The 26,732-nt window shown below is 40.2% G+C and overlaps 1 protein-coding gene and 1 long non-coding RNA gene across 4 annotated transcripts in view; one reads left to right on the top strand and one right to left on the bottom strand.

The window, feature by feature from the left end:
- Window positions 1-26,732, bottom strand: part of bcas3 (BCAS3 microtubule associated cell migration factor) — a 237,606-nt gene that overhangs the window by 58,975 nt on the left and 151,899 nt on the right. The gene's annotated exons all lie outside the window — the stretch shown is intronic.
- Window positions 748-8,757, top strand: LOC309506686. Its single transcript, XR_014208895.1, has 2 exons — window positions 748-919; window positions 1,012-8,757. It is a non-coding gene; the product is annotated as an uncharacterized lncRNA (long non-coding RNA).

Here is a 26,732-nt window from a genome sequence, read left to right as displayed (position 1 = left end):
CCTGCGCTAGAGCCATATGGAGACTACATAAACACAGAAATCTCAAATACATGAAAGAAGCATTCAAGGATGCAGATAAGCCCACAATGATACAATGCAGACTGACTTTATTTATGAAATGACAGTGGATAAAGATCCTTCTTTATAATTTTTTTTTATACTTGTGATCTCCAGCTTTCATCTCCTATACAACTGCAGATTTTACAACCCAAGAGAGACATTTAAAAGAGTGTTTTGGACACTTTTGGTCCTGTGGACATCCAGAAACACTTTTCCTTTCATTTGTAAAAGTACTGGAAACTCTCGCCACAGTGTCAATTCCACCACATCTCCTATTGTGATTGTTTAAAACAATGAAAATAACCTTTTAACATTTTGGTATAAAATGGCCTTTGACTTGCCAAGTCTAATTTCATAGATTGTATTTTAGGTATCCTAAATACAACAACATAACATACAGTAATAACTATTTTTGCAGCATGTGGCCACAATTACAGCTCTATAGGAAATCAAATACTGTATTTGATAAAATTTTATTTGCTTTCGTTACACATTATGCCACAAATTTCATACTAAATACGTTATTCCTTGACACTGTTGTCTCTTTGGTAATCAAGTACACTAACTTTCTAATAAATAAAGAAAAAAAACTTATTTAGGACAAAATAAATACATTAATTAATTAAAAAATACAGAATAAAACTTTATTAAGGACTAAATAAATACATTACATACAAAATAGTTTGAAGTGATGGAAATGACTGAGGAACAGTTATTTTTACTAGATAATTTAAATTATATAAATCTTTAAACAATATATACTAAAATGGCGTATGTTCATTTAACTCTGTTTATATTATAATAGTTTGAAACATATAATTATTTAAATAGTTTTTCTAGTTTAAGATTGAAACTCCAAGTCTGGGACAGGGGTAAAAAAATAAATAAAAATAAATAAAAAAACGTTTTATTGTGACCTTCATATAAGAAAAAAAGGCTGGATTCTGCAAGTTTGAATAAAAATCAAACTGTAGGACGTGGCCAAAACTGAAGAAACACCATTAAACTAATGTGTTGGTGTACCTACTGTGCCAGCAATGATAGCTATGGTTTACTTTCTGGAGTTGTCTACCTCAGAAACCATCAGAAGCATGGTGGTCCCTCTGTCATCATTTGCCCATGGCAAGCTGATTAAAGCACAGGAGGCCCCAGTGGGCAACATAACCATTAGCATACCCCTGATGCTTGGGGGAGGGGATTTTTGAGCTTGGTGTGATTTATTCAGGGTGTCACTCATGTCTAGATTTGAGGAATGGAGAGTCCTGACCCCTGCAGGACAGGCCTTAATGTGGCAGAGAAAGTCAATGTTTGGTTCCCATGCGATCTTATTTACCCAGTGCTATTTTGGAAGTGCTTCATGCCCCCTGAGCATAGCGCAGCCTGCCTCCTCTCTTCTCCCCCAGAGCCTCGGGTTATGTGAAAAGCCGGGGAGGAAAGAGGAGTACCAAGCTGACCAATGTAGCCCTCCAGGCCTCTCCAACGTCAGAGTTACTCTCGGCAGGCTGTGTGGCCGAGGAGAGGAGGTGAGGGGTATTCTGAAACCGAGGTGGAGGGACTAAGGAAGGGCCAAACCTTGCACTTCTATTTCCTGACCTGGCCGTCATTCACAAGAACCCTGTTAAGTTCCATTTCCAATATACACCGGCTTTATATAACAATCTTACCACATTGCCTTCCTCAGCAGACTGGCCGTCCAAATGTGTGACGCATTTAAAAGCATTGTGAGTAGGGTTGGGAACAGGGTTAATTTTTTTTTAAAACCAAAAGATATTTGGTCCTGTTAACAGGTCTAACATGTGCATTATTTTTCCAATACAGCGACACTGGAACATCATTAGTAAGTCAACCATGGAAAAAAATACTGCGCAACCGGTGTAGTGAGCTGGTTCTTTATTGTGAATAAGAGATGATTGGATGATGGGGGACACCAGCATGCCATTCTCACCTCTTGGTCAAATCTGATCTTAATGGGTTTAAACTTTAAGACACTTCATCTCTCTCTTGTTCCTGAGGGATATTGCATTCTCATGAACTACTCTCACCCCCATCTTCTCTTTTCCTCTGTAACCTGTGTTTGTCACTCATCAGTAACTTAAACAAAACATTATAAATGAGTGCTAATCTGCACCTTAGGACAGTAGATGAAAGGACTAAAGTTTTATTGTGTGAGAGTTCAGCAAATCAGAGCCCTTTTACCTCCATCTCACCCTGAAAAAAGTCCACCGAACTGCTTTTCCCCCCATCCCGGCTGTCAGTACATCTTTTCTGGTTCTTCTGATATCTTGAGAAGTTGCATGTTGCTTCCTGATCAAAGCACTCCACAATCTTCTTTGCTAATTGCACAATTATCTCCAGAGTGCCTTGAACGGCAAAGCCCCTTTACAGGACTGCGTCTAATGGCAGCGGCTATCAAAGCGCAGCTCTTGTTTTCTGATGTATGGCCACAGGCTTGGCTTTTAAGGGAAGCACAGCCTTTAAAGGATGTCTCTGTTTTAAAGAGGCTGCAAGGTTAAACCCCTTTAAATAATCTGGACAAATGGAGCTAGTTAGGTGGTCTACATGTCCACGCGTACAGAAAAAGAGAGAAAAAAGTTGGGAAGTGGGACAAGGATACAAATCGTGAGATGGAAAAAAAGTATTGGCCCATTATATGTGTGTCAATGAGAAGCCATTGTATGACTACACAAAGCATTTCTATATAATAAAGCATTAAACCTGAGAGAAAATCTGCAGATAATATAAATACCTAGTTCTGGCATTAAACTCTAGATGGCGCAGGCTGATAAGTCTTTGACTCATTTGGTAGCGATCACATCATTATCTAAATGGCGCAACTGATTAGTTGCTGTTGCATCAACCAATGAGCTGCGGCTCAACATTCAAACAAATACCGGGGAACAGTATGCAGCGCGTTTTCAGAAACCCTCCACCGTCCCCAGCTCCACCTATATCGATCTGCTACGGGGGTTAAATCATGTATGTTACATGTGCAGCAGCAGCAGCATGTCTTACATGCTCACAGCAATGTCTGTGCATGTATCGGCAGTAGCAAGTCTCAAAACTTGCAGCAGCAGCGTAGCAGATCTATTCCACAAAGACCAAATACATTAACATTGCCATATCCATTACCATGCCAATCTCTATTACCATACCAATCTCCCGAGAGTTGTCATGACAGAACTGAAAGAAACAAATTATCTAGCCAATGAAATCATCACTGAAGAGGCAGGCATACTTCCTCCTCTTCACAGCCTCGAGGACAAGAGCAGCCGTCTGATGTAACACATGCCAAAGAGTTCATCAGCATCCAGAACATCTGTCCTGTCAAAACACTCTCAGAGCTGATGTGTAGCCTCTAAAACACAAGAGCAGCCATTCCTACTTTGGCAGCACAATGTCTACAACAGCTAAGTACCACACCGAGAGGACTCACATTTCACATCAAACGGTAAAATCGGTCAGAGTAAACGGATACGAGACACAGTTAGTTTTGTCGGCGACAAAGAGGCTGTGAATCCACATCTAATTATCTCAAGGCCCAGAGAAAGCTAAAGCCAAGCACTGGAGCCAGTAAGAAGGTCCCAAACACACATACTCTGACCCTCGGATTTGTCACACTAATTTAGACCTTCTGTAGGGGATTTAATAGGTGAGTCTTAAGGCCCTGACACACCAAGCCGTTGTTGAGCGTCTACTAGCTTAGTTTTTGCAGTGTGTTCGGCACAAGAACTCTGACTGGCTGTTCAGCTTAGCGAAGCAGTCAGTGCATGAGCAGAAAAGTGAAAGTTATGAAAACCACCAAAGTCGTCAAAATGGCCCAGACAAAAGGCTGGTCTATTTTTACGTCATCTTACTAGAGCATTACAATATGCAAATATTTTCATAAATGACTGGAATGAAGAAAGTGATCATCATGTTTCAAAATGGTAAGCAAGCTCTGCTTTGTTTACAGTTTGTATATCTGCAGTCTTAGTTTTGGTTTCCCATTTTGAATGACGAACATAGACTACCGACACCTGCTGATATACACAGTTATTTCCTCTCAAGCAGGCACAATACGTACCTGCTAGCTGGCTGTAGTGAGGTGTGTTCAAGCGCAACTTTTTAGCCAAGACGCACAAGACATAAGGCAATGGCACAGGTGCCTTTTTGTCGTTGCTAGTTCTTTGATGTTGGTTTGGTGTGTCACAGCCTTTAATTGTGAAGCAAGGTAACAACCAGCTGTCCTTTGGCTGGGAGAAAAATAACAAAGGTGCCAGATTCGGAGCCGAATACCCCCTTCTGTCAATCTAATACCTTTATAATAAGCTTTCAGGGAAACAATGACACATTTTAATCTCCACACACTTCTTTTGTCTTCTCAAATGGCCCGTTATAGACATAAAAGATAGAAACCGAGCAGAAAAATGTAATCCTTTTCATCCTTATTCAGTTTGCAAACTGATTGGATGCTAGTTAAGTATGTTCTGCTAGTCAAGGCTAAGAAAAATGTTTCTAATCAAGTCAAATTCAAGTCAAGATGTCTGTCACCTTGTCAGTCATGTCTGCCACATGCCAAAGCCGACCTGCCAAATTCGGGAAATATGCAGGATATGGCGTTTGGCTTAAAACGTTTGGCTTAACATGTTGAAAATAACCTTGCTGAACAAAACAGGCTGTCCAATGTGGTGCTTCTTTGGTTTAAAGCTAAACATCATGCTGAAAATAACACTGCTGACCAAAACAGGCTGTTGAAAAGTTCTTAGATTGATACAGATTCTAACCATCAGAGGAATTATTTCCAACATACCTATCTTCGCCAAGAGCAGAACTGGTTGGACTGTAGTGGGCTGCAATTAAGTGTAATCCATCCTGCACATTAACAAAGCCCACGTGTACTTTATGAAAACCATCGGGGGCAGAGCCAAAGCCAGGCAAGGACACCGCTACTTAGCTTATACCAACTCATCAATATGAGCTCAAGTTATGACTACTAGTCACACAAGCAGCACCATTATTGTATTTTCATGCACAAACAGAGTGAAACGAAAAGTGGTATTATTCAAACTGAAGTCACACTGATCTACTTTTGCCAATTCTGGATAAATATCCAAAAAGATTAGGCTATATCTAATTAGTCAGTTATTGCTTTTCATCAGTTAAACAAAACAAAACATTAAATTGAAAAATCCTCACAATGCGTGCATTCAGCTCCCTCAAGAACTAAACGTGCGTGCTCTTCACTCATGCACAAAGTGCACCAGGCGCACATGCTTCCTGAAAACACTTGGCGGAGTGTTTCTTCATGATATTCCCATTCACACGTGTAAACAAATGGATCCTGAAGACAAAAAAATGTATGATGTCTAATACAGATGCCCTTTTATGCTCAAGGTCGCACCAGTAGTGACGTCACGGACTGTCGTCCGCCAATGACATTGTCGTGTTTGAGCACATGCTTCAAACACCGGTCAAGCCAGAGGCGTTCCCCAAAGTGTCCTCTAGAGGATGCAGTGTGAGTTCCCATTAGAAAAAAGAAAAAATAATAAGAAAAAAAACTACATGATGAAAAAAGGGATGCTTTGCCATGAGGACCAGAAAGAGTCAAAGCCAGGCAAGTGCAATTTTTTTATCTTCACGGACAAACACAGTTAGCATTTGGTGGTGTGCTAAATGCCAAACTTCTTATGTGCATACAACAGCTTATTGGCTTTAAATGATGGCAGTACAAAAAAAAGGTAGATCAACAAATGTAAGAGGTTCCTGTGAGTGGTTTGTGTGTTCCTCCATGTTATAATTAAGATGGCAGTGAGTGTTTTAAAAGCACAGAAACAGACCGAGACACAGATGGCAGATGGATAAGCAAGGCACAAATTTCCGGATGAGTATGAACGGGTGAGAGGGCTCAAAGGCAACGAAAGCATGAAAGTGAGAGAAATGCACCCTCTGCATCTCTCTGCATCCTCAGGCCGTGGTAATGCTTTGCACAGGCCGGCTTTTTGAAGGTCACCCGATAGCTGCTCACCCAGCTGTTTTAATATTTAGTTTCTGCGTCTCCCTTTTTTTCCCTCCTTTCTAATCTGTCACACTCCTGCAGATTATCACCAGAGGCAAAGATTACCAAAAAAACATGACAAAAAAGAATTAAATAAAGAGGAATCGGCCAAGCTCTTAATCCTGATCTGTAAGAAGAGGAGGACGAGGGTAGCATCATCTCTGCGCAGAGGACCGCCTGCGGACACACGCATCAGCCAGTGTGGCTGACGCACGGGAGGAGACCGATAGCGGGATGCAGACAGATTAGAGCTGAGCTCAGGGGTGTGAGAGCAGCGCTAGGGGCCACGGACCTCACTGTTTTGGCTTTGATTTACGACAGGCCTGAGGGGAGAGCTGGACCGGGGCGTGAGCAGAGGGGGTATAGGGTTACCGGTCACCGTGTGCCAATGAACAGGTCACCGCTTCCCTCTTATTTCTGAAAAGTGAATGGTGAACATGGGTGAACATTTTCAAAGGACCCACTAGGGGTAGGGAACCTTTAGGCACCTCACAATCCGATCTGTCACTATTCACTATTTTCTATTTTAATGATTCAGATGTTTTGTCCTGTCCTTATGACATAAATACATTAAGATTATTGTTTTCTTTTGTTGTATGTTCCTTAATTGGTAGTTTTATTCTGCTCTGTACAGCACTTTGGTCAGCCTTGGCTGTTTTTAAATGTGCTTTGTAAATAAATATTGTATTATATAAATGTTTACACTAATTTCACATCATAAAAGCATTTGGAGATGCAAGGGCGGGTGAAACATTTTCAAGCAAAGTACATATAAAATAAAATAAATATTTATATTTTTTTAAATCACCACTTTAAAACAAAAAATAGTTAAAAAACAAATAAATAAATAAAAAGGAATTTATTTGAAAAGAAATGTATTTTAAATGAAAAGAAAAATGCTTGTATTTTCTGCAATCAGTGTCCAATCCCAAAAAAGTTCATCTTTATTAGTCAGTTTTTTCTCCAGTCAAACAAAACTCAAAAGCAAAAACCAAACAAAAAGACGCTTTTTGCAGAGATTTTCTCAATTTATGTCCAACCAAGTTTTTATATTATCTTTAAAATATAATAATGATGATAATAATAACAGTTAAAATGAGGCTTTGTTGAATTTTCTGCAATTGATTTCTTCAATAAAAAATAATGTATATCTTAAAACAAAAAGATAATTTTTTTTGTTGCAGAATGATTTTCTTACAGCACATATTCTGTGCAATGAAGCCCATGACTGCCCTTGTATTTTGCTTCAACCATGAATGCATATGCAAGTTTATGTATTTGTTTGATAGTTTTGTGTCTGACAGAATACGGCTGTCAGTAGCAGACAACTGCCATCGTGCATATGTGAAAAAAAAAAGAAAAAAAATTCTCTCACCCATAGGACCCATGAGGTTTTACAGGTGGGTGCTCTTGAGCTCCTCGTCTCCCCTAAATCCTTCTCACAAATGGCTGCTTTCAGAAGCACATGACATAGCAAGAGCCGCCCACTTTTCAGCACCTTCCTGAGTACCCCTGCAGACATATTCCTCTCATCCGTTCCTCCTTCCCACTCCGTAAACAGGCCAGCGCTGGCTGTGTTGGAGAAGGGAACAGTAAACACACAGACAGGGTTCGAGAGAGGGCGAGCACAGCGTGCATGCTGAAGTCAGAGTCCTGATGAGACCGAAGCATTCACACCAGCCCCTGACCGCCGGCTGACCCACGCGAATCAACAGCTGCCGTGCGTTTGAAGTTCCCCCTCACGAGCTCACGTTTCATTCGGGGACTTTTCCTCACAATATTATTCTGCAGTATAATCTGCCCTGTTAGATGCTTAAGTAACACCCAATCTAATTCAAATGCCGCTAAGCAGTCGCGTTAGCTACCGATCTGGCTGGATCCAGAGACCTGTTCTAAACCCGACCAGTCTGACTACTGGGAAAGACTTTGCCACTTCTGCGTAGAAACTGAAATAGGCCTATCGGATGCACGGAAACAGACACATGGAAGAAGAGAGCGATGAAGGTGAGGTGTGCTCAGATCTCTTAGGGGTTTTATTCGATGTACACTAACACTTCTCTTTCTCTCTTCCATGCGTGTGCAGTCAGTGAAGAGTGATAAGAGCAGATTCTCCCAGCAGCGTCGCCTAAGGCTAGAGAGCAGCTTTAGTCATTTAGCAGAGCAAGAGAGAGTGAAGAGGAATAATGCACAAACCAATCCACTATACAGCACGACTGACCTCTCTGCAATACACACACACACACACACACGCAAGATGAACTGAGAAAATTTTCAGTTACTTGTCATCCTGTTTAATAATGCATCTAAATGTGATTCATACTTGCATGTAGACAGATCAAATTATTGTAAGAGTGCACATTAATACATTTAACAATCCTGTGTTTTCTGTCAGGGTGCCTGCTGACACATTTCTGTCAGGGTGCCTGCTGACATATTTACTGTAGTGACAAAAACACAGCGCCTGTACGGGTCTATTCACACCAAGAGTATGTGACAAAGCAGCATGAAGCAAAACACCTAAACTGAGGTCAAACTGATTAACTTGTTTTGTTGGAATAAATCTGGACATATAATCAAAAATCTTATGCACAAACTAATAAAAATGTATACCTTAAATGCAATTTACATGTAATTAGCTTTGGATAAAAGACTGGTCCAATGCTGGTGCTTAAAAATATATATATATAAAAAAAATCATACATATATTTTTTAAATAAATAAAAAACGAAAAGAAACAAATACTAAATAATCAATCAGTGTGTCCAATAATAAAAACTTGAAAGGTAAGTTGTTTCACACACACAAAAAAGAGGCTTAATTATAGGTCTCATTTCATTTATTAACTTTAAAAAGTATAATAATAATTATAATTATAATAATACAGTGAAAATGAGGCTCTGTTGCAGAGATTTTCTCAAATTGATGTGTCCAACCAATATGTTTATATCTTATCAAAAATAAACTGTGAAAAAAGACACTTCATTGCAGAATGATTTTCTGGAATCGATTTGTGCAATTATAAATAAATAAATAATTTGTGTCCAACTCACCATATACACACACACACAGTTAAGAGCAACTTATCAACTTGCAATTCTGTTTAATAATGCATCTAAATGTATATATACACATTTAGACTTTAAACTATAAGGTTATAAAGATGCTCTGTTGCAGTCGGTGTTTCTACATTGTTTCGTTTTTTTATCTTGCCAGTTTGTGCATGTGTACTGTAGACCTTAAATCTTTTCCCTGTTTGAAAATGTCACAAAAATGCCACTGATTACACATTTGCCCACAATTATACAAACAATTCACATCTCCAAATGCTACAGTGGACACAGCAAAATGGACACATGCAGTTACCACAACAGTACAAGCTGCATTCCTCACAACACACCAACTTTTACCAAGAGCACTTTTCACCTCTTTATTAGCTGTACTGATGCATTCCTCCATCTCTGCCAGTGTATAATCAGCCTTTGTTTGAGCACAGGGAACAACGTTAACCCTCAGTCTTGTCATGTAAGCTTATTACCCCAAAAGAACGCAGGGGCCAAGAGCCGAAACACACAGCGGCAGGACAAGCTAATCTAGCACTCCCCCTTCCTAGGACAAGAGCCACCCTATACCACAACAAAACCCCAGACTCCGGGTTAAAGGTCTGTGACTCTTAAATTCAATGTTCATGTGCACACAACACTGTTATTTCGTTATAAATTATGTTCGTCTGTGCGCATCTAATAAAACTGTGCGTGCGGTTTACATATTGTAGCGCAGAGGCTAATGGCCTCGTTTGTCTCATTCTGTCGTTGTTTTAGCTCACAACGTTTCAGTTCAAGTAAAGTTGAGAGGTGAATATGTCAAGGCAGTCGTGGAAAGCCATGCTATCGGAAACGGGGCACAAACACAAATGCCGTCTGGACACTGTGGTGTGTGAGGGGGTGGAACCCTGATTCTCTCCTTTTATCTCTCAAACACCACTGGAGTGTGTCTGGATCCTAAAAACACACAAAACCACAAACACACATACATCCTCTCACACTCTTTCTCACCCTCATAATAAGCTCACATATGTGACCGGACATGGCCTGATTTTTTTTTTTTAAAAGCCCACAAATCATGTAGTATTTGAAACGACAGCCTACGGTTTACATTCTTTCTCCAGAGGAAGAAACAAATATGAACTTGTGGATTGATGCTCCATTTTTCCGTTTTCTGCAAATGCAGTGCTGTTGAGTGCGCGATCACTGATGTGTCTGAAAACAGTGGAGTAAAATCAGCCAACAGAGTTACATGTGGTGTTAAGCTCCAGAGGGAGGGCCGCAAACCCCCCCGTCTCTGGTCTTCTTTAATCTGGGGTCCTGCACTGCTGGCCCTGGCTTATTCCTCTCAACACTCCCATAAAGATGACAAAGCCCTGATCAAAGCCAACGACTGGCCCCGGGTTTATTTGAGTCATTCACAGTGCAGGGAAGGAACATGCGCACAGGTCATGCGGGACCCTAGGCCGTCGGAGAGTGGGACGAACCGTTTAAAAGACACTCGGAGACCTGTCGGAGTGAAAGTGACACCGAAGTGAAAGAAGGAGCAAAAGAGAGGAGAAAACAACAAGGCTTTAGCACATCGGAACAAAATTCGCTAATGGAGAAGACATGCTAGTTGATGGTGATAGCTCTGTGAAAGCCATTAGCCGACCGGGCCCCTGACAGCCATTTCCAGCCGCTGTTTTTCCCCTTTTCTCTCTTTCTCTTCCTTCTCCTCCTCTCATCGGTCCGGAGGAGGCTCGTGTTTCTCATGGGGGAGAGGAGGTGTGAGCGGCGGACATCTCCGACACCGAACTTGAACGTTTGAACCCACAGCTCTCACAGAGCTCAGTGGGGAAGAGGGCAAGATAAAGAAGTAGAGCAGAACGTGTGAGTGAGATAGTTCAGAGAGCCTTTGATCCCCAAACACTGCTCTATAGATACACTTTTTACAATGACCTGACGGGGATGAAAGCAAAACATGGGATCGTGGGGAGTTTCATCTGTACGCCTCAAGTTGAAAATGACAATGGCCACATGGCGAGAGCGAATCATTAGACCTGTGCGGGAAATACCAACAAAAAAGACCAATTAGAATAGCCCATAAAGAGATCGAAAAGATACAACATTAGTGGCCATTTACAGAGCCCTGCATATGACATAAGAGGGTTGTGAGGGATATGAAACAAGATATTGCATGAATAAAAAATTAATTCCCAAGAACTATTCATTCCCTTGTTTTAGTTAAATCTTGGCCATGATTTAACCAAATTGAAACGAGGGAACAAATTACTACAATGTGGCCACATTTGAACTAAAACAAGGGAATGAATAAATACAAGAATGGGAAGTTATTCTCAATTTGTGGCCAAGATATCTATTTTGTCATGCAGAATATTTTAAGATTAAAGAAGTAATATTTTGAAAATAGATAAAATTGCAATAAAGTTGTAGCATATAAGATTAAAGCTGTAATATTATGAGAATAAACTCAAAATTGGCAGAAATGTCCTTCCAATAAAAGATATCATAGTAGATTATGAAATTAAGTTTCTAGAAATTTTATATTTTCATTTTAACGTGGCACAAAAACAGTCATAAAAAAAATAGATTTCAAATTACAGGGCTATAAACTGTGGTAGAACACTGATGTGTGGACACTGTTGTATAGCCTTAGATGTGGAGAATGTGAGTCAAATCTGTTTCAGCTTTGCTCACACTCATATATACACACACACACACACACACAGTGTGATTCATCCTCAAGCTTTTTTGACGGGCTTCCAGACAAACCCAGCGACACCTAGCCGAGCCGCACAGGAGGGCCTGTTATGGAGCTAAGTTCTCAGGTGTTAGCTCAGTGCCCGAGGACAACAGCACCTGCATGTGTGCATCTGCGTCTCCGCGAGGAGGTGCCCGACTCCACGCGGCTCTTGACTCACACACATAGCTGCTTGAGCATTAAAAGATGGCCTGCTGTAAATGAAAGGGGCTCTTGATGAGCGAACAACAATTATCGGCCTGGATATCATAAGAGCATCACAAGATGTTGTAAAACAGCTGTGGCCATTAGCTATACTTAGCTAATGCAGTAATGCCACTAAATGACATGATTACACTATGTTGATCTGAGCGGGGCTGAAAGTGTGTGTTGTTTTGTTTCTATACGTGTCAGTCTGGGTGTGTCTGGTGTTTGAGAGTATGTATTAATATTTGATCTTGCATTTGCAATTGTAGCTACATCCCCTAACATAGAACATACACACACAAACGTCCATCTTGGTCTGTCTTGTAGCCCCATTGATGGGCCCTTAAATGTCTATTGCTTAATTTACTGAAAACATGTACAAACTTGCTACAACCCCATAAATTTGACCAGCAGGACTCGGAGAGTTAATGAACAGCTTGTAAAACATGAATGGAGAGGTCAGGGCATTACAACGCGTGATATTGTGAATGAAAAGCATGTGAGAGGTTGGAGGATTGTTGGCTTTCTCCCAGCCCATCTGACCAGCAGACCAAGAGCAAGGTACAAAGGGGAAGGGGGTGGAGGAAGTCAAAAAAAGAATGAAAGGAGGAAAAGTTAGTTGTATTCACAAAATGTGAATGCTGAATTTGTGTTGAACACAAACAAATATATATAAATCGATATAAAATAAGTATTTCACACTTCAAGTCACACTTCATTTATGAATCTCACCGAACGACATTCAGACATTTTACTGTATGTATGGCTTAAGTTTCCAAATACTTATTTAGAGTGTAAATGTGGGTTTGCAGTCTGAAAGCAATGTTTTTTGTGTACCACAACATTTTGTCAAAAACAACTGTGACTAGCATCCGATTCCATAACAGATGACTCAGGAGTTAAAAGACTAAAAGACTCAGGAGTTATGAATTGAATAAGTATGATGAATGTTTAATGTAATGAACGCAGTGAAAAACCTCTCTAAAAACTCATAGAAATGTATATACATATATATATATATATATATATATATATATATATACATATACATTATATATATATATATACATACATACATACACACACACACACACATTTATTATATCATTTTTTTTTGTTAATTTTGTGAATATTGTGAGATGTGTGTTAGTTTGTATCAGCTAGCCCGATATTTGACCTTTCCACTTTAAGTATAAGCAGCCACACAAAGGTCAGCCAATCAGTGTAAAGGACACAAGGGCATAGTGAAGAATGTACAATTAACTCAATCAGTTTAATTGGTGGGGGAGTGAGCACAGCCTATGTGCTGAAAGAGAGGGGCAGAGGCAACAACACTCCAAAACACACACACACACACACACACACACACAAAGAAACGCGCAAACAGATAAACGTACAGCACGTACACACACTCTCGACCCACCACTCACAGTATGAGCAATCATTTCAATCCTGTTCCCTGAGTGTTCAGGAGGACAGACACGTCCCTGTATCTGACCCAGCTATCACCTATTCTCCTCTCTGTTCGGGTCTTATCAACATAGCCCAGCGCTCAGCCAACGGCTCAGGTTACACGATTTGGTGCAATTGCTTTTAAACTGACCCACACTCATACAATGAAGCTCAGTTAAGAGGAGATGGGAAACATGAAAGCCCCCTGTTGATGTCCCACACTCTCCCCCCTGCCAGGTCCCCCTGGCTTGACCGCATATACCCTTCACCGTGATCAAAAGCAGGAATTTGATTAAGGCAGATAATGGAAGACGATGGGGTGAAAACAAACTTTTGCAGCTGTGCCACTTCGGAGGGGACGAGACGATGGCTGAAGCGTGGAACACCTCGAACCGACCACCCAAACAGATGATAGCAAATAGAGGCATGAACTTTTCAAGCTGATTGCTTTCATTCCAGATTATGAATTTTTGAGCCAAAGAGAGGAAAATCACATCTGATGTGTTCCATCCGGCACATTTGAAATGGTTGGGAACAGGCATAGCACTTTATTCCGGGTTCAAATTAAGCTCAATCCACAGCAGCACAAAAATCTATTTGACTTGTCCCTCTTCTTCTTTAAATAAAAAGCAAAAATCTGGATTACAGTGAGGCACTTACATCGGAATTGAATGGGGCCAATCCATAATTATAACATTAAAATACTCTGTGTTTAAACAGTATAGTCGCAAGACAATTCTCAATGTGCATGTTGACAGGATTCTGGTGTGAACAAAAATCAGTTACTAACACTTGTTATAATTTATGACTACCCAATGACAATAACCCTAAAACAACCATAAAAATGATGATTTACACAACTTTACAGCTCAAATAATACAATAAAGAATTAATGCAAGAGCTTTTTTATTTTATTTATTATACGCTTCACAATCACTTTTAAATTATTTAATAAATGGCCTCATTCACTTCTATTGTAAATGCCACACCGTTAAAATGTTTTTTTGTTTTTTTTGTGGTGATAAACATTATGCCACAAACGCTGTTGATTGAGCTTAACTTGTATTGAACCTGGAACATTGCTTTAAAGACTGAAAAGAGCAGTGTGGCTGTGTGCATGTATGCAGCATGGGGTCACAGGGGATGTGTGCTGAAAAGTGTGGTGAACAGGAAGCTGAATGAGCTAGATGACATCATAGGAAATCGCAGCTACATCAATTAAACAACTCTTTCTTATGTGATGACTGATGAGTCTATTTTCCCCCATATCCTTGTTCTTTCTTGTACAGAATGGACCAGCGGAGAGGAGCGCAGCAGTTGTACGGCGCAGGTCGAGAGCTTGAGCGGTGTGGCTGCTGAGAGGTGTCAGCATGGAGCCAGACTCTGAGCCTACATTCAGGGCTTATCTATTGTGTGGCAACAAGCAGACTCATTCAGGGGGACTGTGTGTCGCCAAACTCTGCTAATGAGCGTAGCCAGCGGGGCCACAATGCAACACAGGGCCCCCATTCAGGAGCACAATGCAGGGGCCAGGTTTCCACAGTGGGCAGTTGGAGTGGGGGGCTGGCAGGGGCAGCCAGGGCACTCAGCCCCTATCAAAAGGGCAAAGCCCAATCTCTGTCAGTACACACTTTAATGACCAGCCAATCAAATAAGGACAGTGGAAGGGAGGGAACGTGGACTGAAGGGAGAAAATGAAAGGAAGCCATAAAAAGATACCCCATTTTTCCAGTTCTGCTCATTTGGTGAACTTCATATAATTTTCCCCCTTCATATTAAGAGAGATTAAATACATTTTCAAAATATATATTTACACACACACAAAATTAATTATTTTAAATTATTCATACACAAAAAAAAAAGAAGCCTTTTTTTTAAGATTTACAAAATTCAATTGTATAATAAAATTCCACCAAATTGAACTGAATAAATTCTTACAAATTATTTAAATTAGGAATTAGGAATTTTAAATGAGTAAAAAACATTGTGTAAAAATCTTAATGGAACAAGGGAATGGACCATTTCAGTTTATGTGATTCGTATTCTTAAAAAACAAATTTTTTTTTTAATGAAAACGTTTAAAATTATGAATATGAATCACAAACAATTCTTTTTTTTTTTTTATTATGAATATGAATCACAAACTAAATGTGTCATTCCCTTGTTTCATTAAGATTTGTTACTTGTTTAAAATTCTTCATTCATAATATGAATAATATGTAAGGATTATTCAAATCAATTTGGTGGAATTTTACTGTACAAAAAATTTAAATAAAAAAGCCTTAAAGTGTATAATGTTTGAGCAGCACAACTGTTTTCAACATTGATAATAAAAATAAATGTTTTGTGAGCAGCAAATCAGCATATAAGAATGATTTCTGAAGGATCATGTGCTATAGAAGAGAGAAGTATTGCCATCACATGAATAAATTACATTGTAAATACATTATAATATAAAACAGTTATTACATTGTATAATTGTCCATTTATATGAAATTATATTACATAATATTTCTACAAGTTCAAATAAAACGCACACATGAAGTGGATTCATCAAAATATCAGACAAGAGGGAAGGGGGAGGGGGTGATTCAGTGACTCTTCTCCTGTCTCCCCCCCCCCCCCCCCCCCCCAGAGAAGTTGACAGAAGGGGAATTGAAAAAAAAAGTGGGAAAAAAGACCTCTGGATGTTCCCAGCAGCTCTGATGCAAAAGTCACATGAGCATGGCGACTGAAAAAGCAGGCCATGTCAGCTCCCATAAGCCAAAGAGCCGGTTTTCTTTTTTTTTCTTTTTTCTTCACAGCAGCTATTTTCAATGCTCCCAGGAGCAGAAGTGGCCGGCCATTAAAACCCTGTTAAAACACTTCTGCTGTTGTCAGCGGCCGCGAGGCGGAGTACCCAGTCCAAACGCTGAGATGCTATCTCCCCGAAGCAGTTCACTGCCGCTGTCAATACTGTGAGCAGGAAGGTGCAAGATGAGTAACAACCTAATTTGGGCATCAAAGTTTTATAGTGCTTTCTCCAGGCAAGAGTGGGGAGGGGTGGCTTGTGCCTCAGCACCATCACATGACCTTCAGTTCTGAACCTTTTAAAACCTTTTAAAATGGCCAGCTTACACTCAGAAGTATTAAAAGGTAGAAGGTAAAAGGGGAGAAAAAACATGTCGGTCTCACTTTTACAGTTCCAACCTCGGGCTGAATTACATTTGCAGCATTTCCGTGGATAATAGTAACTCTCAGTATGCTGGGTCTAACCCTCAAGAAGCTTTCTGCTCGAGAGGAACTTTATTTATTCACTACATCTGCCGCATCGCTAGAGAAGCCATAAATGCAACTCCAGAAAACATTTGAGCAAAGTTCACTTTGCTTCTTTGACCTCTTTTTAACACTTTTTGCGACAAGGGATGAAACACCTCAGGAGGGAAGAGCCCAAGGAGATGTCAGAGAGCTTTTTGCTGAGATCTCCGAGGGAGGAGGCGGAACTCCCTCTCAGACTCTGAATCTCTGTGGCTGTGCAGGTTTAAGTGAGGTGGTTTTTATTATGTTAAATGCACGGGCCTTCATCATGTCTCATACGATGCTCTGGAAGTGCTGGACGCTTAACCTGCAGGAATCAATATGTGGTCTAGGCTTTCGGGTAGCACTCAGAATGAAACAGAGCTGGGGCAATGCATGCACAAACAAAACACTACAACTGACTAGACTGCTGACCACTCAAGCTAAGCAGTCAACGCCCATAAAGGATTTGAATACTTAAAGGATTACTTCACTTCAGAATTAAAATTTCCTGTTAATTTACTGACCCCCACGTCATCCAAGATGTCTTTCAGTCAAAAAGAAATTAAGGAAAACTTGAGGAAATTATTAAGGAAATTAAGGTTCTTGAGGAAAATATTCCAGGATTTTTCTCCATATAGTGGACTTCAATGGGGATCAACGGTTTGAAGGTCCAAATTGCAGTTTCAATGCAGATTCAAAGGGCTCTACACGATCCCACCCGAGGAATAAGGGTCTTATCATTTTCTAAAAAAGATGTAATATATATATACTTTTTAACTATAAATGATTGCCTTGCACTAGCTCTGCGATGTGCCACACATTACGTAATCACGTGAAAAACATATATATATATTTTTTTTTTGAAATGTTGCCTTGGCAAAAAAAAAAAAAATGTTAGTGCTAACCTGACAAAAACACATCACACACACGCACGCGCACGCGCACGCGCACACGCACACGCACACGCACACGCACACGCACACGCACACGCACACACACACACTATATGCAATAGAAAATTAAAAACATCACAAAAATAATTAAAACAAATAAATGTTGGAACTCTGGCATAGTGGTTAGTGAATGACAGACATACTGAGCTGCGGTGCTCATGTGGTGAAACACAATTGAATCTGGTTCACATTATTTTCTGATCCCATTCCTTGATCTCTTTCTTCGTCATTTCCTTTCCCTTTTCCTCTCAATAAAAAAAGCATCAAAAGAAAAATAAGAAAAGATTCCCAAAATTTCAAAACAAATCATGCTTTTTTTATTTCATTTGTAAGTTTGAGACATGAGAGAAAAAGGGAAATGGAATGATGAATAAGGGCAATTGAACATGGGACACCCTAACAGGTCTTAAAGGGGTGGTATAATGCCCTTCTCACAAGATGTAAAATACATCTCTGATGTCCCCAGAGTGTGTATGTGAAGTTTTAGTTCAAAATACCCCCCAGATAGTTTTATATAGCATGTTAAAGTTGTCACTTTTTGAGGGTGAGCAAAAACGCACTGTTTTTGTGTCTGTCCCTTTAAATGCAAATGAGCTGCTGCTCCCAGCACAGAGGGCGGAGCTACAACAGTTGGTACCTAAGCAGCTTCGATTATCTCACACAGACATGCACTGGAAATTTCAAAAACGTTCAGCCTTTTATGTTCAAACCGGAGTTAGAAAGATGGAGAGACTCAAGAAGAAGTGATAACATGTGGACAACATTTCTGAATGGTTAGTAGATGAATTTATGTATATTATGTGTAGTTATCTTCTAGTCATTGATTAGCATATTCTGTCTAGATAATCTATGAATCGTGTTCCGGGGCGGGGTTTATGTAAATTTTAGGGTTCATGATGTCACTAACCCGGGAGGGAATGTCGTGTAGTCCCAACCAGCCATTTGTTGTAGTCCTTAAAAAGAAATTTCTTTAAAAGAAAATATCTCCCTTTGCTTTGAACTTTGAGGGTCGTAACTTTGCAGGTGTTGTTTATGCTCAAACAGCAACATTACACACTAACTAAAGTTAGAAAAGTGAAATCATAAATCAACCATCCCTTTAAATGTCATGAGCAAGTGTACTTCCTTCCACAGCTTTTTATGTATAATCACATTTTCTCACACTTGAGGCTTGGACAGTCACATAAGACCAGAGGAGCACAATATGACGCCATATAAAGACCACAAACACCACTGTGTTTAAACACCACTACAGATATGACATGAGCTTTAGTCAGCATCGTAACCAATGTTTTGTAGTCTGAGTCCCTCAATGACGTTATGAACTCGAGCCAAAGCCCATAAAAGCTTTGACACAAAGACGTGCATTGAGCAGGGTGCCGGGTGACTGAGTGTCTCTCCGCAGCTCTGAGGACAGATGGGGACACTTTGACATAATTCAGACAAGCCAGTGATGCAAAATAAGAAAGTGGCGAAACCATATGAACTTTGAAGATACGTTATTCACAGCTCATGGTTGACTTTTCTGGAAGACATCACACAAAACAAACAAACAAGTCAAACAGGGCTGGGGAAAACGACTCCTGTAAAATGACCACTGTAACAGGCGAACGGCGACTGACATTCTAGTCTCTGGCCTGTCTGGGGGTGTAAGTGCTGTGTTGTTATGTGTAAAGAACAGTGTGGTCAATGTGTAGGGGAATTGAATTGGGGGATGATAAATGACTCTAAGGGGGAAAGGTATTTATAGATAATAACAACTTCTGAGAAACTTGTATTCCACATAAACTGTGGCATGGTCTATAATGTTGCCCTAATGTGAGACATACAAATTACATTTGTGGCTGGCACCTCTACTAAAGTGATTTTAGCACTTTAAAGAGCAATGTCATCAAGAATGTGTATAAACGATCATAAACTATGCTAGGCTTTATCTGCTATACACGCACACAATGATTTATATGTCCAAACGTGTCCAAATACTTTTTAGGGGCACTGTAAATTCATTTACTGTCACATCTATACACACACAAACACAACAATTATTTGATGTAAAGTGATTTTATCACTGTAAAGAGCAATGTCAAACCTGACGTGCTGCTTCATTTTTGTGGAAACCGTGATACATTTTTTCAGGACTCTTTGATGAACAAAGAAAAAAAAACAAAAAAAACCAAACAAAAAACAGCACTGATTTGAAATAGAATTATTCGTAACACTATTAATGTCTTTACTATCACTTTTGATCAATTTAATGCATCCGTGCTGAATACAAGTAGTTTCTTTAAAAAAAAATCGTACAGACAACAAACTTTTGAACAGTTACTTTATATAAATGTCCGCGAAATGTGTCATATTATGTAAGTTAAAGGAGTGAATGATGCATTGATTTTAAAACTGTGTTCATCAACTCAAATTGCGAGACACGGCTTTTCAAGCGATCTCAACATGATGCCCACCATGACAGGGCAACTCAAATTATGTGAAATAATTTTCCAACCATTATTCTAAACATATTCCTCAAAAACACTATTCACTTCTGTCATCAAGAGTAAACTCTCATTTTATGATGTACAATCAGTAACATGCCTCAAAGAGAGTTTTTATGCAAAAGTGACACCTACAGTACACATTAACTTCAGATGAAGAATGTGGCCTATAAGGTCTACCAGGAAGTGCCCGTCCCACATCAGAGGTGGATGACTGTATTTGGGTAAAGGGAGATGCGCTGTGACCTGGACAGAGTGTTCCATAAGAAGAGTCGCTCCATGTGATAAAATGAGGTTTAAGGGGGCTTCAACTCACTGAGCCCTTCCATGGTTTTTATAAGGCTGTTCTAAGGGGGAAGGAGGGACTGTCAGGGGAGGGGGGCTGGTGTGTACTGTATGTGTGTGTGTGTGTGTGTGTGTGTGTGTGTGTGTGTGTGTGTGTGTGTGTGTGTGTGTGTGTGCACAGCTCACCTCTGCTCTGTGTTCCCCCTGCTGAGCAGGAGTTTATTCACAGGAAATGTGCGGGGAGCATCATGCCTGACTGCCTGATACAGAGTGACACAGAGTCTCTTTTGAGAGAAGAAGTTAGCATGTCAGGCAGGTCATTGCAAGGCATGCAGACAGTCGATAAAATATTCAATATGCCACTCTAATATCATAGATCTAATAACACAGAAAAGCTGGAGTTGGGAAAAAAAAACCTGTACGTTTTCAGAGAAGGTTCATTGGTTTGAGAGATTTGTTCAAATATGATCTAATTGACTCGTCCGCCCCATGTGTTCGCTTCATGGGAAACGGCATGGATTTTCTCCCGGGGTAACACGGGGCCAATGTCCATATAGAGTGAAAGTTCAAAAGTGCACCGTGACCTCTTGGAAAGACTGTGGCTGCATATGCCGCACAATGGAGGAGAAAGGGAAGATGTCTTCCTCAAACACTATCCATTCAGTATCGCTTCTATTTTTTCTCTTTCCTTTGGCTATTTCTCTTGTTTTTTTTGTGTTGCTTGTATCCTTCCTGCCTCCAGGCAGGGACCATGCACACGGTTGACCTCATGCGCTTGTGTCTCACTATTGTTTCAGTATCATCGTGGCATACGGCCCACTGCTTCCCATCACTATAACACAGAGTCAAATATCCGTCGTCAATTCACCTCAACCATATGGCCAGATCACATTAACTCTACACTCACTCCTCACAGTAAAAATGTCTCAGAATGAAAGTAGCATCACAGTTGCTAGCATTATTGCACAAAAATTGCACTAAATCAATGAAAAAGTGCTAATCAACCAGTCATGGCTCGGCAAGGACTTCACTTCTACATGAAAATGTATAATATTAAATTTACACAACAGAAGGAAACCCAAATGAACACACACACACACACTATGTATTATTAAGGTATTCGCCACAGTAGGGAGGGGAGGTCCTTCGGGTAAACGGGACATATATTGCCACACCACACCTGCCTTTCATTGCTGTTTCAAACACTTATAAGGACATGCAGTGCAAAGAAAAAAGCGATACTTTTATGGTTTTCAACTGGAATCTAAGTGCTGAAAATAGCTGTATCAGTTTTTAAAAGTAGAGTTTTCATTTGCCAACAGCACACATTAGAGAAGTCAGCAGGCTACATGGCTTTCAGATACCTATAAATAAATGTTTTTCACTGCTAGCTCGGCCCTGTTCTCCTGCATACAGTAGCTGGCAGACTCAAATAAATAGCATTGATGAAAAACACTGACCAGTAGTAATACCATGAATTTGGTTTCAATATAAACTCTTTTACACCATTTTAACGACAAAACATGTTGCAAAACCTCCCATGACTAGAAATGCATGATACATTTTTGTATATGATCAATATTTGATATTTATTTGTGCATGCTCATTTAGTCTATTTTTACATTTAGATTACCTTAGATGCTCATCCAAAGATAATCTATAAAAACCTAGTGTTACACCATTGTTCAAAGGTCTGTATGATGTTTTAATGTTTTGATTATTTGATGAACAGAAAGCTCAAAAGAACAGCAATTATTTAAAATAGAAATTGTTTGTAATGTCTTTACTGTTACGTTTGATCATTTTAATGCATCCTTGCTGAATAAAAGTATAAAAATGCTAAATGTTAAACTGGAAAACTGGAAAATTTGACCCCAAACTTTTGAAAGGTAGTGTAAATAGCATTGTTAAATGTAATTAGCAAATCTTAAAATGAATACGCATTTTTCATACTGAGAACTATAATGCCTAAATTCAGCAAGTCAGAAGAACATGGATGGGACAGAAAGGCTATGGTTAATATAATAAAGTAGGGGTGAGCAGAATGTGAGTCCACAAAGTCACAGACTCTAAGAATGCTGTCGGTCTGGAGATCTACAGAGTTGACATTCAAGACAATGGGGCATAGTTTACTAGATGCAAAAAGCCGACAGAGCACATGTGCCGGCGTGACAAAGGGGTGCCTCTCTTTGCCCGTTGCGGTGCCGTGAGAAAGGCAAGCTTGTTGCGTACATCAGCACAGGAGCCCGTTTCATTGACGGCCATTCATTACCATCTTAAACGCGGCGGCTCGTGAATGAAGCCAGGGCCGTGGCATAGCTTGGACTCCCACTCACAGCTCAAGCTCTCACACTGCCCCGCCATCTCGGCTACTACGGAGGATGATAACTTGGAAAAGTGGCAACATTTGTTTCCACTTATGTTATATAATCTCAAGAGGTCTAATTTGAACAAATCTCCCAGTACAGCCACAAACGATACTCCTCGTGTGAGATCTGTAATACAGACTCTGAAGCTAATGTTGCGCAAAAGTAAACAAAGTGCTGCGTCCAGAAAGCAGCGTGGCAGTGCTGGCATGGTCAAGGCCCTAACACTTCCTTCTCATTACTGCCAAAAAAAGATACTTGGGTAAACATTGATCCCCAAACCCTGTCATTTATCTGCAAAGCAGCTCCCCTGACACAACCTATAAACAGCCTTTACTCCAGAAAGTGTGCATGAGACCGAAAACGTTAGAAAGGAAAGCACTAAGAAGTGTCGTAAACTGCCTCAAGCTCTCGTACAAATTCTGCTGCAGTGATACCCTGAACGCTCCTCTTTCCCGTAGTGCATCGGGAGGTTAGGGAGCCCTGGGCGAGGCGGTGCCTCGAAGAGCGGGCTGGTGAAAACTTAATGACTTGTCCTGTTCAATCTCCATATCTTTGGCCAAGAAGATGAGATCTCCTCTCTTGATGCATCGTGCACACAGCTCTGGTGAACTCATCAGCAGCCTTCTCGGCCCACGCCATTAAGATTTCATGTAAAATAAGGATACGCACAAGGACACCGCTTGTGTTGGTGTTGTCTAGAAGCAGAAACAGTTTCCTCCTGTCAGGCTCCTTTACCTGAGAGAACTACAATCCTGTGGAGTAACATATAGGCGTTTTATCTGATTTGAGAGCTGTATCCATCTATTGCAGGTGTTATTGATGTGGTTGAGTACCTACACTACCGTTCAAAATGCTGAGGGCATTGCGAAAAAAAAAAAAAGTATCTTATGCCTACCAAAGTTGCATTTATTTGATCAAAAATACAGTAAAAACAGTCTCTATATCTATTGACCACTAGTAGGTTCACTTCAATGGAGAAAAAAAAAAGACTGTCTTATTTGCTGCCAGTGGAGTGCTGGATACTCAGTGTTTAAGTCTGATTGCCAAAGCTGGATGAGCAAGATGCCATAGAGGTAAGTCATGCATACAAAGAGGTCAATCAAAAAAAGAAAAGAAAAAGAAGGAAGAATCTGGTTGGGGAGATGTGGGGAGTAGGGTGGGGAGTTTAATGTCTGGCAGATGACAGATCCCTAAATTCCTTCCTTGCGCCTACAGGACTGAAACGACTTGGGGTGAACAGTGTGGCTTTATGTCAATGCTTCAACTCAAGGGCCCGGCGCTGATTAGAATGCTGGCAAAATATAAAAACATCCATTGAAAGGATGGGCCCGGGGTCCTCATCTCAAATCATATTTTGCAATCCCGCACAGGAACAAAGCCGGCCCAGTTCACAAAGTACTCCTTTTTGTCACATTGCACAAAGGCCCCTCAAATGCACCCCCTCAAAGACATGAAAAACCATGAGAAAACAGAAAACAAACATTTAATGCCAGCCCTTACATAGTATTAGTCCCTCTTTTAAAGCCATAATGAAATTCGAAGGAGGCGGCAACCCCCCGTAAAAAGACACACAGGGTGTTTTCAGACAACGCCTCCTTTGCCCACACTGTGACCTGACATTTATGTCTGCTGACTGTGACCTCGCTTGTTTTTTGTTGTTCTCTGATGGATGGTCTTCTAACAAGCTAATCACCTCAATAATTGTGGTAATGACACTTTATTAAAATAATGATGGAGAGAAATTGGGGCAGGCACAGCTTTAGCAGAAGATGAAGACGGCTGTGCACTTCTGTGCCTGGGTCGGGTAAAGGTCAGATTAATTGCGTAGTGGGAATGCTCATGCCTTGTGTGTGTGTGTGTATATATATATGTGTGTATGTGTGTGTATATATATATATATATATATATATATATATATATACACACACACACACACACATACACATATACATACACACTTTGTACGCATTGTATTCTACTATTCTCCTTTTGAAAAAGGAAAAATATACTTGTTATACAAGTATACAATATACACAATATTATACACAATATACAAGTATGCAATGGGTACAAAGTGTACTAGTTGAAAGGTGATGCTTCTTGAGTTGGGTTATGGTGGTGAAATAATAAATAAACCCAGGCTCAGACACTCATCTCCGTACGTCGCCTCACGCTCACCCTGTTCCCACCGATTTTTTATCCTTTACACCTCCATAGGAAGTTCAGCACAGCCCTGAAGCACAATAATAACTCCACCCCTCCCTGCCCCTTTAGCTTCATTCACAATCACCAACATTCCCCAATACAACACTGACTCTGTCCAGTTGCTCGCCCGCCATAGACGTCAGACTGAGGAGTGACTGAGGACCCAGAGTGTCTGGCTCCAGAGGTCAAAGACGGAACACAGAGGGAAGGAGTGAACCAGCAGACGGACTGGTACATCCCTCTTGCCACTAGCCATGAGAGACGAATAGTTCAAGGGCCTTCTGACTGTAACAGTGACTGCTCTGACTCTCAACACTCCAAATATTTACACTCGACGGAGCCTCGGACTGAGAGGCCTGTTATACATATCGTTTTACAATGTGCTAGGGTTTCGTAATATACAATGTACACTAGAACTTCAACATTATTCTTTTGCTGCCTTGCATGTGCTTGTACTGCCATTTGGATGAAAAAAACATCTTTAAAATTCATCACCATGTTTTTTTTGTGTGAAATCAAATCAAATCAAATAATAAAAACTTAACTAAACTAAACTAGAATTATTAATAAAATTATAAATCAATCAATAAATCAACTTTTTATAAAACATAAAAAAATATAAATACATATATACATACACACCTATAAAGTTCAGAATTGAACTTTAAACAAGAAAAAAAATAATACTAATAAATCAATACAAAAATAAAAATACAAAATAAAGTATTATAAACTGATAAAACAACTAAAGACATTAATAAATAAAAATAACTAATATAGTTTTCCAAAGCATGCTACCGGTGCTTGATCATTTCCTTTCATTATAGACGTTAAAGTTCAATCAGACAAGTTTTAAATCTTTGCATAGATGCTTTTAGAATGATCTCCATCAAATGTAATAATGCAATAACCATTAAGTCAATCAACTGAAACAGAACAGACCACATATTATTATGATGAAATTATTTCTCATCTGCTAAGTTCTTCTCAAGTTAAAAGCCCTTTGGTAGGCCCAAAAAAAAAAAAGATACCCTTGCCTTGCGTGCCTTAAGCAAAACACCAATTTAGGCGTTCTGCCACTTTGCCAGGCCTGCTCATCAAACTTTACCTCCTCTGTAAACTTCCTCACTTTAATCAAATTTAGCTCTGCCCACATTACACATTTTTCAAATACTTGGTGATAAGAGACAGCCACTTATGCCCTCAGTGGGTCCTAAGTGAGTGTGTGTGTGTGTGTGTGTGTGTGTGTGTGTGTGTGTGTGTGTGTGTGTGTGTGTGTGAGAGAGAGGGAGAGAGAGAGAGAGAGAGAGAGAGAGAGAGAGAGAGAGAGAGAGAGAGAGAGAGAGAGAGAGAGAGAGAGAGAGAGAGAGAGAGAGAGAGAGAGAGAGAGAGAGAGAGAGAGAGAGAGAGAGAGAGAGAGAGAGAGAGAGAGAGAGAGAGAGAGAGATATCGCCTCAATGTGCGTGACATTTAACACAAGTAGCTGAAGTAAACATGTGTCTCCCTTTGGTCAGACAGGGTGGACAGTTGGAGGAGACAGCGAGGCATTTTGTTAAGTGGATGTTAGGGTATTAGAGGGGGTTGCAGTATGAAAGAACACAACCTTGGAAGAGAG

This window comes from Leuciscus leuciscus, assembly GCF_965113295.1.
Source record: "Leuciscus leuciscus genome assembly, chromosome: 9".
Taxonomy (NCBI): Eukaryota; Metazoa; Chordata; class Actinopteri; order Cypriniformes; family Leuciscidae; genus Leuciscus; species Leuciscus leuciscus.
Note: the sequence above shows the minus strand (reverse complement) of the source record. Positions and strands in the feature narration are given on the sequence as shown.